Source organism: Mytilus californianus, unplaced genomic scaffold, assembly GCF_021869535.1.
Source record: "Mytilus californianus isolate M0D057914Y unplaced genomic scaffold, xbMytCali1.0.p SCAF_4, whole genome shotgun sequence".
In the NCBI taxonomy this organism is placed as follows: Eukaryota; Metazoa; Mollusca; class Bivalvia; order Mytilida; family Mytilidae; genus Mytilus; species Mytilus californianus.
This window is the reverse complement of record NW_026262690.1, coordinates 110,172,242-110,184,250: the sequence shown is the minus strand read 5'-3', so window position 1 is coordinate 110,184,250 and position 12,009 is coordinate 110,172,242. Positions and strand designations below refer to the sequence as shown.

Genomic DNA, 12,009 nt, shown 5'->3' with positions numbered 1-12,009 from the left:
AAAGAAATGAGTTCAAGTTTCCAACTGTAAACTTTCCATGACTATGTAAGAACGTCTAGCAGCCCTAGCAAACGGAGTAAATTTCTTTGAGGTGATACAATATTCCAGGGCTTTGTGTTTCCTATCAATCATGATTTCTTGATAGATGGCTGATCATAAAGAGCTTTAAAACCAGGAGTTCCAAGTAGGTAGTGTATTTGAAATCATCCATTTGTTCATTTCACGGACGCCATCATGAGTCGGTTGACCGCTTATGGATATCTGTTTCATAGATGACCACGGATATGTTCCAATTGTTGTACATACAACATCGTCCCCTTTACCTGAATGTGACCTACCAAATTAAACATATCACCGGGTTTTTACTAACATGAGCAACACGACATGTGCCACATGTTGACCAGAAACTGATTACCTTTCCGGAGCACCTGAGATCACACACCGTTTTTGGTGGGGTTCGTGTTTCTCATTATTTGGTTTTCTATGTTGTTTTGTGTACTTTTATTTGTTTGTTTGTCTTTTTCTTTTTTGGCCATGACGTTGTCAGTTTATTTTCGACCTGTGAATTTGAATGTCCCTTTTGTATCCTTCGCCTCTCTTTGACTGCTTTGGGCTGTTGATGTCTAAGATCCAAATATTTGGCAATTCAATTGTTTTAAGATATTTTCACATTTATTTATTGTATCTATTACTACGTTAAAATATAACGTTTTCTGAAATTTTGGACATTTTTTACAACTACATAACTGACTTCTACTTTTAATTAAGTCTATATCTTTTATATATGTTACAGGCATTTTCTAAATTTAGGCATTTTGTAAAATGACTGAATTTTCATATGAAATGCCTAACCTTGACAGGCATTATACAAAATGTCTAAAAATACCTAGTCATTTTGAAAAATGACTGAAATTTTGACACAAAATTTAACAAATTGCCTGTCCAGTTTCAGGCAATTTGTAGAAAAAAGATATCATTGAGATGCATATCACAAAAACACAACATCTTGGAAATAAGATAACCATGATAAGTAATAATTCGAGAATTAATTTATTCTGCAAAAACCAGCTGGGAAGGTTTGTATGTCATAGGATATGTCATTTTAGTGAAACAAAGTTAAGTTAAATATGTGCTCTGTGTCATTTGGACTCTTGTGGAGAGTTGTCTCATTGGTAATTATACCACATTTTCTTTTTTATATTCACTCTGTATTCAGTTACTAACAGTAAATGTATTATTACTTTGTCAAAACGGCAGAACGACAAATTATTTTGACGAATTTTTAGAAAATTTAGATTTAAAACAGTGAAGTGAAACATATGAAGCAGAGAAAAAGTTTGTTTTTATTTGACTAATTGATGTTTGTTTGCTTTCATCAGCAAATATTTAAGGCCTTTTTATAACGAGAACAATTTGGTTATAATTCATATTTGTTATTTCTGCAGTGGATTGACCTGGGTAAAGAACCGACATTTCAACTGCCGCTTGCAATTGAAATGAAGGTATTTTGGACAGGGACAGAAAATTCCAACTGTAGAACGGTCGTAGGGTTCTTAACGTGCAGAGGGTGTTGCATTTTACTAACATGCGGCAATATATTTAATGTCCCCATTCAGAAATAATGATAACTTTAAATATACATCCACATCCAAACAAATACCCCTCTATAGCACGGGGTTCACCATACACATCTGTTTTTGGTTTTTGTTCTTATAAATGTGAAAGTTCCATTTTCTCGAACTAATACAAGAAACAAATTTCTGCATGTCTATATACGATAAAAATGGTACAAAAGATGATGTAGGTCATCAATTCATTTATTTGTCCAAATATTGCTGATTATAGGTTTCAAACAAACATTGTAGGGACTTTTGATAGGGAAGATTTAATAACTGAAGATTTATCAGGTAGATATGAATATATAAAGGCAAAAAAAAAAAAAAAAAAAAAAAAAAAAAAAAAAAAAAAAAAAACCAATCGAAATGATGTAATATTTTATGTTTATACGTCATTCAGCAAAAAAATAAAACGTCTTCCGAACAATGATTCCTGGTTTTGAATTTTGCTGAAAATTGCAAGACTATATTATTTATTAATTAACGTTTTTTAATAATAATCAAATAAGATAAGTCATAATGGGGTAGAAACTCTACTGTTATCTGTCTTACCAAGTGCCACAAATTTGACCAGTCTTCAGTCTTCGGTACTCTTGGATATCTTTTTTCTTGTTTTACAAAATCTACCTAAAAAGTGAAGATTACTGCACTCTACTTAATCAGAACATATATATCTTAGTGCAAAAAATAGTTTAGGGACAAATATATGTAATGTCTAGAAATAGAATACAAACAAAACATGTAAAGTACATGCGTGACACATAATTATGTATACGATCTTTATCAGTCAAATTAAAATACAATATCTATTCAAAATGACGTGGATCTTCGTTAGCACAATCATAGGATTTTCTATTGTATATTTGTTACATTATTCTTTTCATATTAATGAAAAATTGGTATTCATTGAAATAAAAACATGCAGATGCCAACAAACTCTGATTTTAATGTACTAGAACATAAACTCAAAAAAAAAAAAGGTTTTTTTAAATGATTGTAACAAAAAAACTATGTATTTACCTAATTTTTTTGCTTTTAATTTGTTTTTTTTGTTTTTCATATCGACCCCGGTTATTTGCATAGGCCTAGGGCAGCAATAAAACTTAAGCAAATTAGCGTTTTTTTTTACATATGCAACACCCAATGTTTTCGAAACAACTATGTGATAAAGAAGATAATTCCATAATATGATAATGAATAAAACGGTGAAAAGAATTTAAGAATAAAAATAATGAGAAATTATGAAGACTCGAAAAAATAGCCTGACAATGAAATAATACCGACATTAAAACCTCCAATCCAGACACTTCATTATAATTCTAGTTTGCATCATAACATATATGTACCTCTGAATCCAGTTTTAAGTTCTTTATGTCGGGGTCTTCTGTCTGAATGCTGATTTTACTTGTGCGCTGTGTTTCATTTATTTCAAATACAAAGTACTCCTGTCTTCCTATCTGAAACTGTACAAAAATACGTATGTACCGTTGTAATGGAAATCTATTTCAATTCCTATTCTATCGGACTGTCTGCTACATTATGCGTTTTTTACTTCCTTGGCCTTACATATGTAGAGTTTTAGATAATGACTTTCAGCATCTGTTCAAGGACAAAGCTGTCAAAAACAGTTTGAGATGCCAACTATTGCTCGAGGCGTAGTTGTGGTCAATAATTGGTTTCGAGGAGATAACAAACTTGCTATTCTCCTCATACCCAGCTATTAAGTATCTTATCACACCATACATGACAAGTTGTAAGGAAATCTACATATACCACCCAGCAAAAATTATATTATTAATACATTTCTTTTTGTAACACCGTTATGATAAGGATGTTTATTTCTGCATTGTGACAAAAACCCCGTCTTTTTTATGACTTAGAAACTATTGTCCCCAAATGGATTCAGTCATTACAGAATGTAAACATGAACACATGCTGTTTATGTTTTAATTGAATCTGTTTGCTAGTACTTGATGTTTGCTGATAGAAACAAAGTATAAGACTTATTGTTTCATAAATCAATATAAACAGGGCAATGGAAGTGATTAAAGTGCCTTTCATTTTTCGTGGAAACAACAATTGCATCATATTAATCAAGGACAAGAAGGGATATATAGAGTGTATTCATTCACGACACAAAGTCCGTATATGTAATTGCAGGTAAATGAATAGCATTGAATTGGCCAAAGAATATTTCAAATAAGCAAAGCTTCTGCAATATAGAAGAGAAACAAACTATCAAGTAATAATTGGATAAACATTGTCAATTCATTTGACTATTATTGGAGCGAAAGGTCTTGACTATGGAATAATTGATGATGTCATTCTTGAGATCTTCTTTGTAGTAATTACGTCATACGACAGTCCATACGAACATTTCTATGAAATACGTGTGGAAATGTTATATATACATATTATTCTTCAACACAATCTTTATATCTTTCCATTTGATAGTTGGATAAGCTAAGCCAAGTTGACATGTAAGTCATTTTAGCTTGAACGTATTGAAGAGGTACAATATTTTTTCTTGAAACAAATATCTACTTATAACAGTTACATATTAATACATTACAAAATGAATTAGAAAGTAAAACTTGTCCAAAAACAGTTGTTTTTAGATTACAAAACGACGTACCCTCGTTTGAAATATATATCCAGCATGTTTCGCTATAAATCTATCAACAAACCCTTCGGTGTTGGTCGTGTTTATTACAACTTGACCTGTAAACTCTCCATCAAAAAAGTCTGAATTGCAAGGCATTTTTAAACAATACAACATGAAAGTTATCAAACATACGTGCATTATATATCCTCTTCTGGTTATGTTTGATGATTTAAATGACCGTTATTCAAGTTTATAATAAATATTTTATGAATGACTGCATTTCTTCATATTGGTTAACTAAATGGAAATACCCTCAAATTAAATTTGAAAGACATTGTAACAATGATATTCTGTCATTGATATAGATTAAATGATATGTTGATGAGATACCATCCAAAATCACAAAAAAAGAACAAAAAGGTAAAACAAATATAGGCACAAAGCAAAAATAATGTTCAGAATATCATTATACGGTGTTCAGTGAAAGTAAAAAAACATATATAAACCGTAACCTTGATGATATTTTTGCTTTAAGAAATCAAGAATTTTCGAATTACACAGCATACATTTACCCTAAAGAACTTACTTAAAAAAAAAAAAAAAATGGGGTATCACATCCTTATTTTTACGGTAATGGTGTTTATTAACCCCGTAAAATGTACGATCCATGATAATTAATTGATCTTTTGAATGTACTAATTTTTAGAAGTTGTCAGTTTAAAACAGTAGTAAAATCTTTGAATACTGTTTTTATTGGTAATAATACTGATTTTGTTTTTTGAAAGATTAAAACATTACTAAATATATATAACTATATATGTACAGTAATGAGAACTCATTATCCTTCATCCTTTCGATACTGTTTACTTATAGTTTGGCATTCCACAAGGTCATGCGTTTCTCAGACGGTTTATGACGTCTTTACACTAAATCTGTTGGTTTTGTACTGATTGATACTTCAGTCTGGGAGAACATAATTTGTTTATTAGTTGTATTTGACTTTAAACTAGTTTTCAGTAACTACGAGTACTCTTATTTCGGTACTTTGTGTCAATTGTTTTTATGTTAACTGTTTTTGTTCTTCGTACCAATCATTTTAGTTAAACCAATTGCTAAAGTTTGTTCTTACGTTGTGCTGTTACACCACTGTCAAAGGTAAGGTAGGGTTGAGCGCTCACATACAGGTTTAATCCCGTAACATTCTTTATGTGCCTGTCTCAATTCAGTAGCCCGTAGTTCAATGGTTGTCTTTTGGTCCCATTTGTTTTTCGTAAATTGATTTGTTATGAATTAGACCGCTAGTTTTTCTCATTTGAAATATTTTACATTTTTCATGTCGGGGCCTTTTATAGTCAACTATACGGTACGGGTTTTTCTCATTGTTGCATTTGAACTCTGGTGGATAGTTGTGTCATTGGCAATCATACCACATATTTATGTTTCCTTTTATATTTTTGTTATGCGCTTGTGATTTTGTGTCATCTATATATTAAGACAACTTTTTTTTTCTTTTTCGTTATACATCTAACATCTTTACTCTGAGGGACTTATGTGACCGAGTGGTCTAAGTCGAACTACTGTATCAATAGCCAGTCAACATTGAGGTTGTGAGTTCGAATCCTGCACAGGGCAGGTGCACTCGACTCTAATCTTAATTGACTAGGGTTGTCAGTTTTCCAACCGCGGGTCGGTGGTTCTCTCCGGGCACTCCGGCTTCCTCCACCAATAAAAACTGACCGCCAAGAAATAGCACAATAGTGTTGAAAGTGGCGTTAAACACAAATCAATCAATCAATCAATCAATTTATACTCTGAAGAAACAAAAACCATCCGCATCAAAATTTTTTCAATCTATATTTTCCAATAAACTTTTCTTTATTGAGATGACTTTTCAAACAAGAACGGCATCCAGGTTACTGAACAAAATTGTTTTCGTACGTAGACGAACAATTGGGTCAATTATGACCCCCATATACGGATAACACTCTTCTGCTCCGATGACCGTTGAATTATCGAATTGTTGAATTAGTTCAGCCCGAAGACGACGTATGAAGTTTTAGCATTAAACAGGGTCCAACATTGATTTAGCAGCATTTCGCAGAAGCAATGACAATTGCCTGTTTAACACCAAAATTACAAAAACGATAGTTACACAGGTGATTTCACAACAGGTTTGCCTTTTAGCAGATTATAAGTTTTTCTTGTTATGAGTGTGTATCGTTAAAAGTTTCCTTGTGCTAGAGGTCTATGCTCTTATAAATTATTTAACACTATGGCGTATTTGTTCTTGTGATGATAACAACTCCTGTGTATCTTTCTTTTCGGTATTTTAAATGATATACATTTGTATTAATTCAGTCCGAATTATTCGCCTAATGCATACGTTATTTCCTTCCACATTAATATTGAAAAAAACCTCATCAGTGATGCCAGGCTTATAATATGAAAGCTTGAAGCGCGTTTCGTGTACGAAAACCTCATCAGTGACGCACAAATAAAAAGAAAAATTAAAACGCCAAATTAAGTACAAAGTTGGGAGCATTGAGTACTAAAGATTCCTTTAACATATAACTTGATATGCGTTTCGTTTGTCTCAATGTTTTGTTTTGTTTTCTTTATATTACAGTAAGAAAGACTGGCAATTTAGTCCCAACCTGATAATTTGTTGTTTGAACTAACGAATTAGTATTTTGTTTACTAATAAACTATTGATGATAGCCCATCGACAACAATTTACCAAATAACTAAAACCTTTTAGATAAAAATAAAAACAACAACATCTGTCGTGATTATTGACATGACCAGGAGGAATGGACGATGTTACAAATTGTGGAGTAAACTAGTTTAATGAAATCACTACCTTTCCCCTTTTATTCTCGTTGAATTTTGTTACTAAGGCACATTATAAGAACAAAAAATAAAAATCAGTACAGGAAAGCACTAAATGTATAACGACGGTAAAAAAGATACCAAATCAAGTATGAGAAAAGCAATATAAAGTAATACCTATCAACGAATGTTTGCAGTTAATATTTTAAGTATACACATATAAACTCACTAACCCCAGGAAAAGATTACTTTAGCTGTATTTGGCAAATCCTTTTGGAATTTTGGATTCTCAATGCTCTTCAACTTCTTATTTTATTGGGCTTCTTTTTTTTGTTGTTGATAAATATTCCGTATAAAATTCACAAATAATACATGATGGTCTTGAAGTATAGATTCTATGTACTGACGTTGTTTATCATCTTAATTATGTGTAATAGTGTTCTTTTATTTGTCTTTGTAAATTATTAACCTTTACTGTTTAGTCCATTTTGGTAATATCCTTTTGGCGTGGCTCGGTACTTATGCATCCCGCCATTGTGTTGTTGTGCTGTGGTCATTTTTTTGTATTCTTGTCTTTCATTTTTGCTTATGTGCTTTGTCTATATGCCATTTTGTTTGGCATATTTGTTGGTTTTTATAGTGATTAAGATTCTTACACAATGTTGACTGATGTACCCCTATTTTTGACATTTTTACCTATTATGTCTGTTTGTTTTGTTCACACATTGGTGTCAATATAATGAAATTTTATGCGACTGTCATACAAGTAAGAGGTTTAGCTAGCTAAAAAACAAGGTTTAATCCACCATTTTCTATATAAGGAAATGCCTGTACCAAGTCAGGAATATTACAGTTGTTTTCCATTCGTTTGATGTGTTTGAGCGTTTGATTTTACCATTTGATAAGGGACTTTCCGATTTGAATTTTCCTTGGAGTTCGATATTTTTGTTATTTTATTGTTTTTAAACAATTTTGATTCAATCGTCACTGATGAGTGTTTTGTAGACGAAACGCGCGTCTGGCGTACAAAATTGTAATCTTGACCACTGAACATTGGCTGAACATAAGGCAAATATTACAGACCAAGCACAATCTGCAAATTGAATCACGGTTTAAAATGCCCGAATATCGCTATTTCATTGGAATGGGTGATTCATAATAATAAAAAACTTACAAATACAATCTACGAATTATAAGTTTTTCTTAACACATCATATTTTTACGGTCATAATTAATGAACGATTCAATGTGTCTGTGTCTTAAATAACTGGCGACATGTTTTCTCGGTCTTAGATCTTTGGATACCGGAAATGTTGTCTGGTATTTAAATTTTTGTGGATTTGCATGGCCGGTAATGTATGCATAGGAGGACACTCACCCTGTCAAAACGACCGGTCTCGTTCCTTTTTGAAATCATATGATTCCATCAGATTTTGTTTTTACATTGATTTGTTTCTTCTTAATGAATTATGAGATTTTAATATCGGTACTGAAGGTAGTTCCAGAAAATTAAATACCGTTGCCTCTAACTTACAGAAAAAGAAATAATATCAATCAACATCTTCTTATATCAATGTACTAGCTCAACTGTACAAACACTTAATCTCTGGTTGGAGTGCTTTATTTCTTAAAACCATGATTTCAGTCTGGAGTTTTCTGTACAAAAAAAAGATACAAAATGTTTGGTTGATATTTGAAATATTTTTCCCATGACAGTCAAATGATTTATATGTAATTTGATTTTAAATAATATTTATCATTAAATCATTTACAGCTAAACATTGATTCATCTTTTTATTACGACACAATGTTTTTCACTCCATGGTTACAATAAAAACACTTCCTCATCTAATATAAGCATATCTTTGTCAACTATGTCGATTAAGTGGTAAATTGTATTGTCCCGTTATGAATGCATTCGAAGTTCAAATCCTATATCCTGGTTCTTATTTTAATTGTACTTTAAATAAACATATACCTGGTTGTAGATAATTATTAATGTACTAGATTATATTGCACAATTGATGTCAAAGTAAAGAAGTAGCATAGTCAATCAGTATTATGTCTGTTTGTTTTGTTCATACATTGCTGTCAACATAATGGAATTCTATGCGACTGTCATACAAGTGAGAGGTTTAGCTAGCTGTAAAACAAGGTTTAATCCACCATTTTCTACATTAGGATATGTCTGTACCAAGTCAGGAATATGACAATTGTTTTCCATTCGTTTGATGTGTTTGAGGTTTTGATTTTGTCATTTTATAAAGGGTTTTCCGTTTTGAATTTCCCTTGGATTTTAATGCAGATGTTATAATATGTCTGGACTGTAACAAAAATTATATTTTTGCATCAAAAACAACTACTTTTAAATCAATCATAGACAAAACATACAACCTTCAGAAATATTCCAAATAAATAATGAGAAAGGCAAATTTATCTGAAGTATGAACACGACAAATGACACAGCCGTCATTTTGAAAAATCCCGACATCGTCGAAAAATGTATGGTTTTAAATATATTAGGGACGTAATTTGCCAACGAATTAAACTGTTAAAATAGGATGCAGCGCTAAAAGTATGTTTCAGATATTACAATATAGCTGCAAAGTTATACATTTTTTAAGGAATATGTGAAATTGATGTATAAGAAGACAAAGGTTTGTTAGTTTTACAATACAGTCAACGGGCAGAGGAAGAGAAAAAGAGCAATATTGAATATTGAAGACAATAACATGTCATATAAAATTACCCTGCAGTGCACTAGATTAACACATTAGTTCAGAATTATTATTTTTTTTTCGATTCGTTCTCCGATCCGCCTTTCCACTAACGGAGAGGTAGCAACATTAACATTAGCATAATTAATTGACCCAACTGATGATCTATCTAACGGCGTTGTGTACTGCAAGCACGCGACCAGAAAAAAACACCTATTCGTTTCCTACTTAGATATTTTCTAGTATTGTGAGCCAAAGGAGATATTGAAATTCAAAAAAGTTTATAAAAGTCGAATACAAACAATTGTTTAATGAAGTTTTAAAGTGGTTTAAGAAAAATATAAATTAATCATGTCTCTCTACAAGTTGCAAGAAATCACATAGAAAAATCTACTGAGGGCCTCTTATCTGATTTCATAGTTAACAGCTTTAAATCTCCTTGTTTAGGTAAAGTGGTCCCTTGTGTAGGTAAGAATCAAAACTGTTTACAATACATATAAAAATAAGAAGATGTGGTATGATTGCCAATGAGATAACTATTACGGTTTGTCTAAATATTCAAACTCTATATGAAAACATAAAAACATTTAGAAAACAATTAACTAGAATTTGTGTGATAGATTTAACCTATGCGTCTTATTTTCATATGGTTTCTTAAATATTCACAAATCTCTGGCTTTCACATTTTTTAGCGATCCTGGTGAGGGTAATTGTAGAATAGCGCTTCGAACTCATCAGGTTTATTAAGTGTTTCTAGTATTTTCATTCTCAGTAACGGAATACCAAACATCAAGAAAATGGGGAAAGCTTCCTATTGTACTATTATTACTGGTTCGCGGATTTAAACATAATATCTGGAAGGATTTATAGATGCGAAAGCATGAATTATAATCTGCTTTATAAAAAACAACATTAGCAGATAACATAGGCATACAATAAGATTATACTTTTACTTATGCTTTTGTTTTATGGTACTAGGTGATTACTGTCACAATTATATACATTCTTCTATTTTATTTTATTAGATTTGTTTATCAATATAATTTCCTTTCGATCATTAAGATTTTTTTTAATAATTGAAACTTTTGCCCGTGTGTTTTATATTTGATTACCATTTCTTTGATATGCGTTTTAATGTCTTTTTAACTCCGTGTGGTAAACAAAATCATAACCGCCAACTATAAGTATTGAAAAATAAAAAGTATTTTAGCACAAAAATGAATGGAAAAAGTAATGTGTCTTATTATGGTGACATAGATGAATTTAATGAAAATAATAATATAACCTCATGAAATAAATTATTGTTAGCGTAGCTACTCTATTATATAACTAATGCTTCTAATTTTTGGTCAGAACATTCGTTTGGATATTGTGATTCAATTTCACCAGTTTGAATGGGAACATTTTATATTAAAAGAGCAAAGACAATTGTAGGCAAATGTTTGGATATTTTTCAGCTAACAATATCAAGTAAAATAAGCTATCTGCGTTATTGCAATTGACCTTTATAATGATATGCTCTATATGGGAGGCAGGTTATTAAGAACACTATCAGTTACTACCTTAATGACCTGAGGTCTTTGTTTTTGTTTCTAGAATTAAGTAACTGTAAGGTCCTCTTTGATGATCAAGCCCCGACATACTTATACTATTGAAGGATGTTCGCTCCACTTGTTTTTGAATTTTTGCCAGATTTTCGGAATCCTATGGTTTTATCTATGTAGTGCCATTAAAAATGTTTGCCAGCTAACCCCTACTTTTCTTTTTATAATTTGATTACATATAGTTTAAAAGGCCATACTTGAAAATCTTACAAAATCCTTGTTACATTTATATAGTTTTTGAAAGCAAAAAGGTGCCATTGTTAAATGTATGAAAAATCTAGAGAGAACCATTTCCCGCCAAATTTTCAATGGCTTCTACCTCTAAAAAAAAGCACGCGGACCCTGCATTGTATTCTGCTTTTTTGGTTTCTTTATTCATATACTATCAATTTATAACAGTCTTTTAAAAAGCTTGTGATTTTGATACAGAGTAGCGAACATCCTGAATGCAAAATCCAGAGGTGAAAGCCGTACGGTGACCTATAGTGGTTATAATTTCTGTGTCATTTGGTCTCTGGTGGAGAGTTGTCTCATTGGCAATCATACCACATTTTCTTATTTCTATATTGTCATGTCATATTATTGAGTGTGCCACCATATTGATTTCCTGTAATTCATAAATGTTCGATTACAACGCT

At 31.4% G+C, this 12,009-nt stretch overlaps 1 pseudogene; it reads right to left on the bottom strand.

Moving 5' to 3' along the window:
* Window positions 1–4,495, bottom strand: part of LOC127739105 (proprotein convertase subtilisin/kexin type 4-like) — a 34,112-nt pseudogene extending 29,617 nt beyond the window's left edge.
* Between the last annotated feature and the right edge of the window lie 7,514 nt (window positions 4,496–12,009).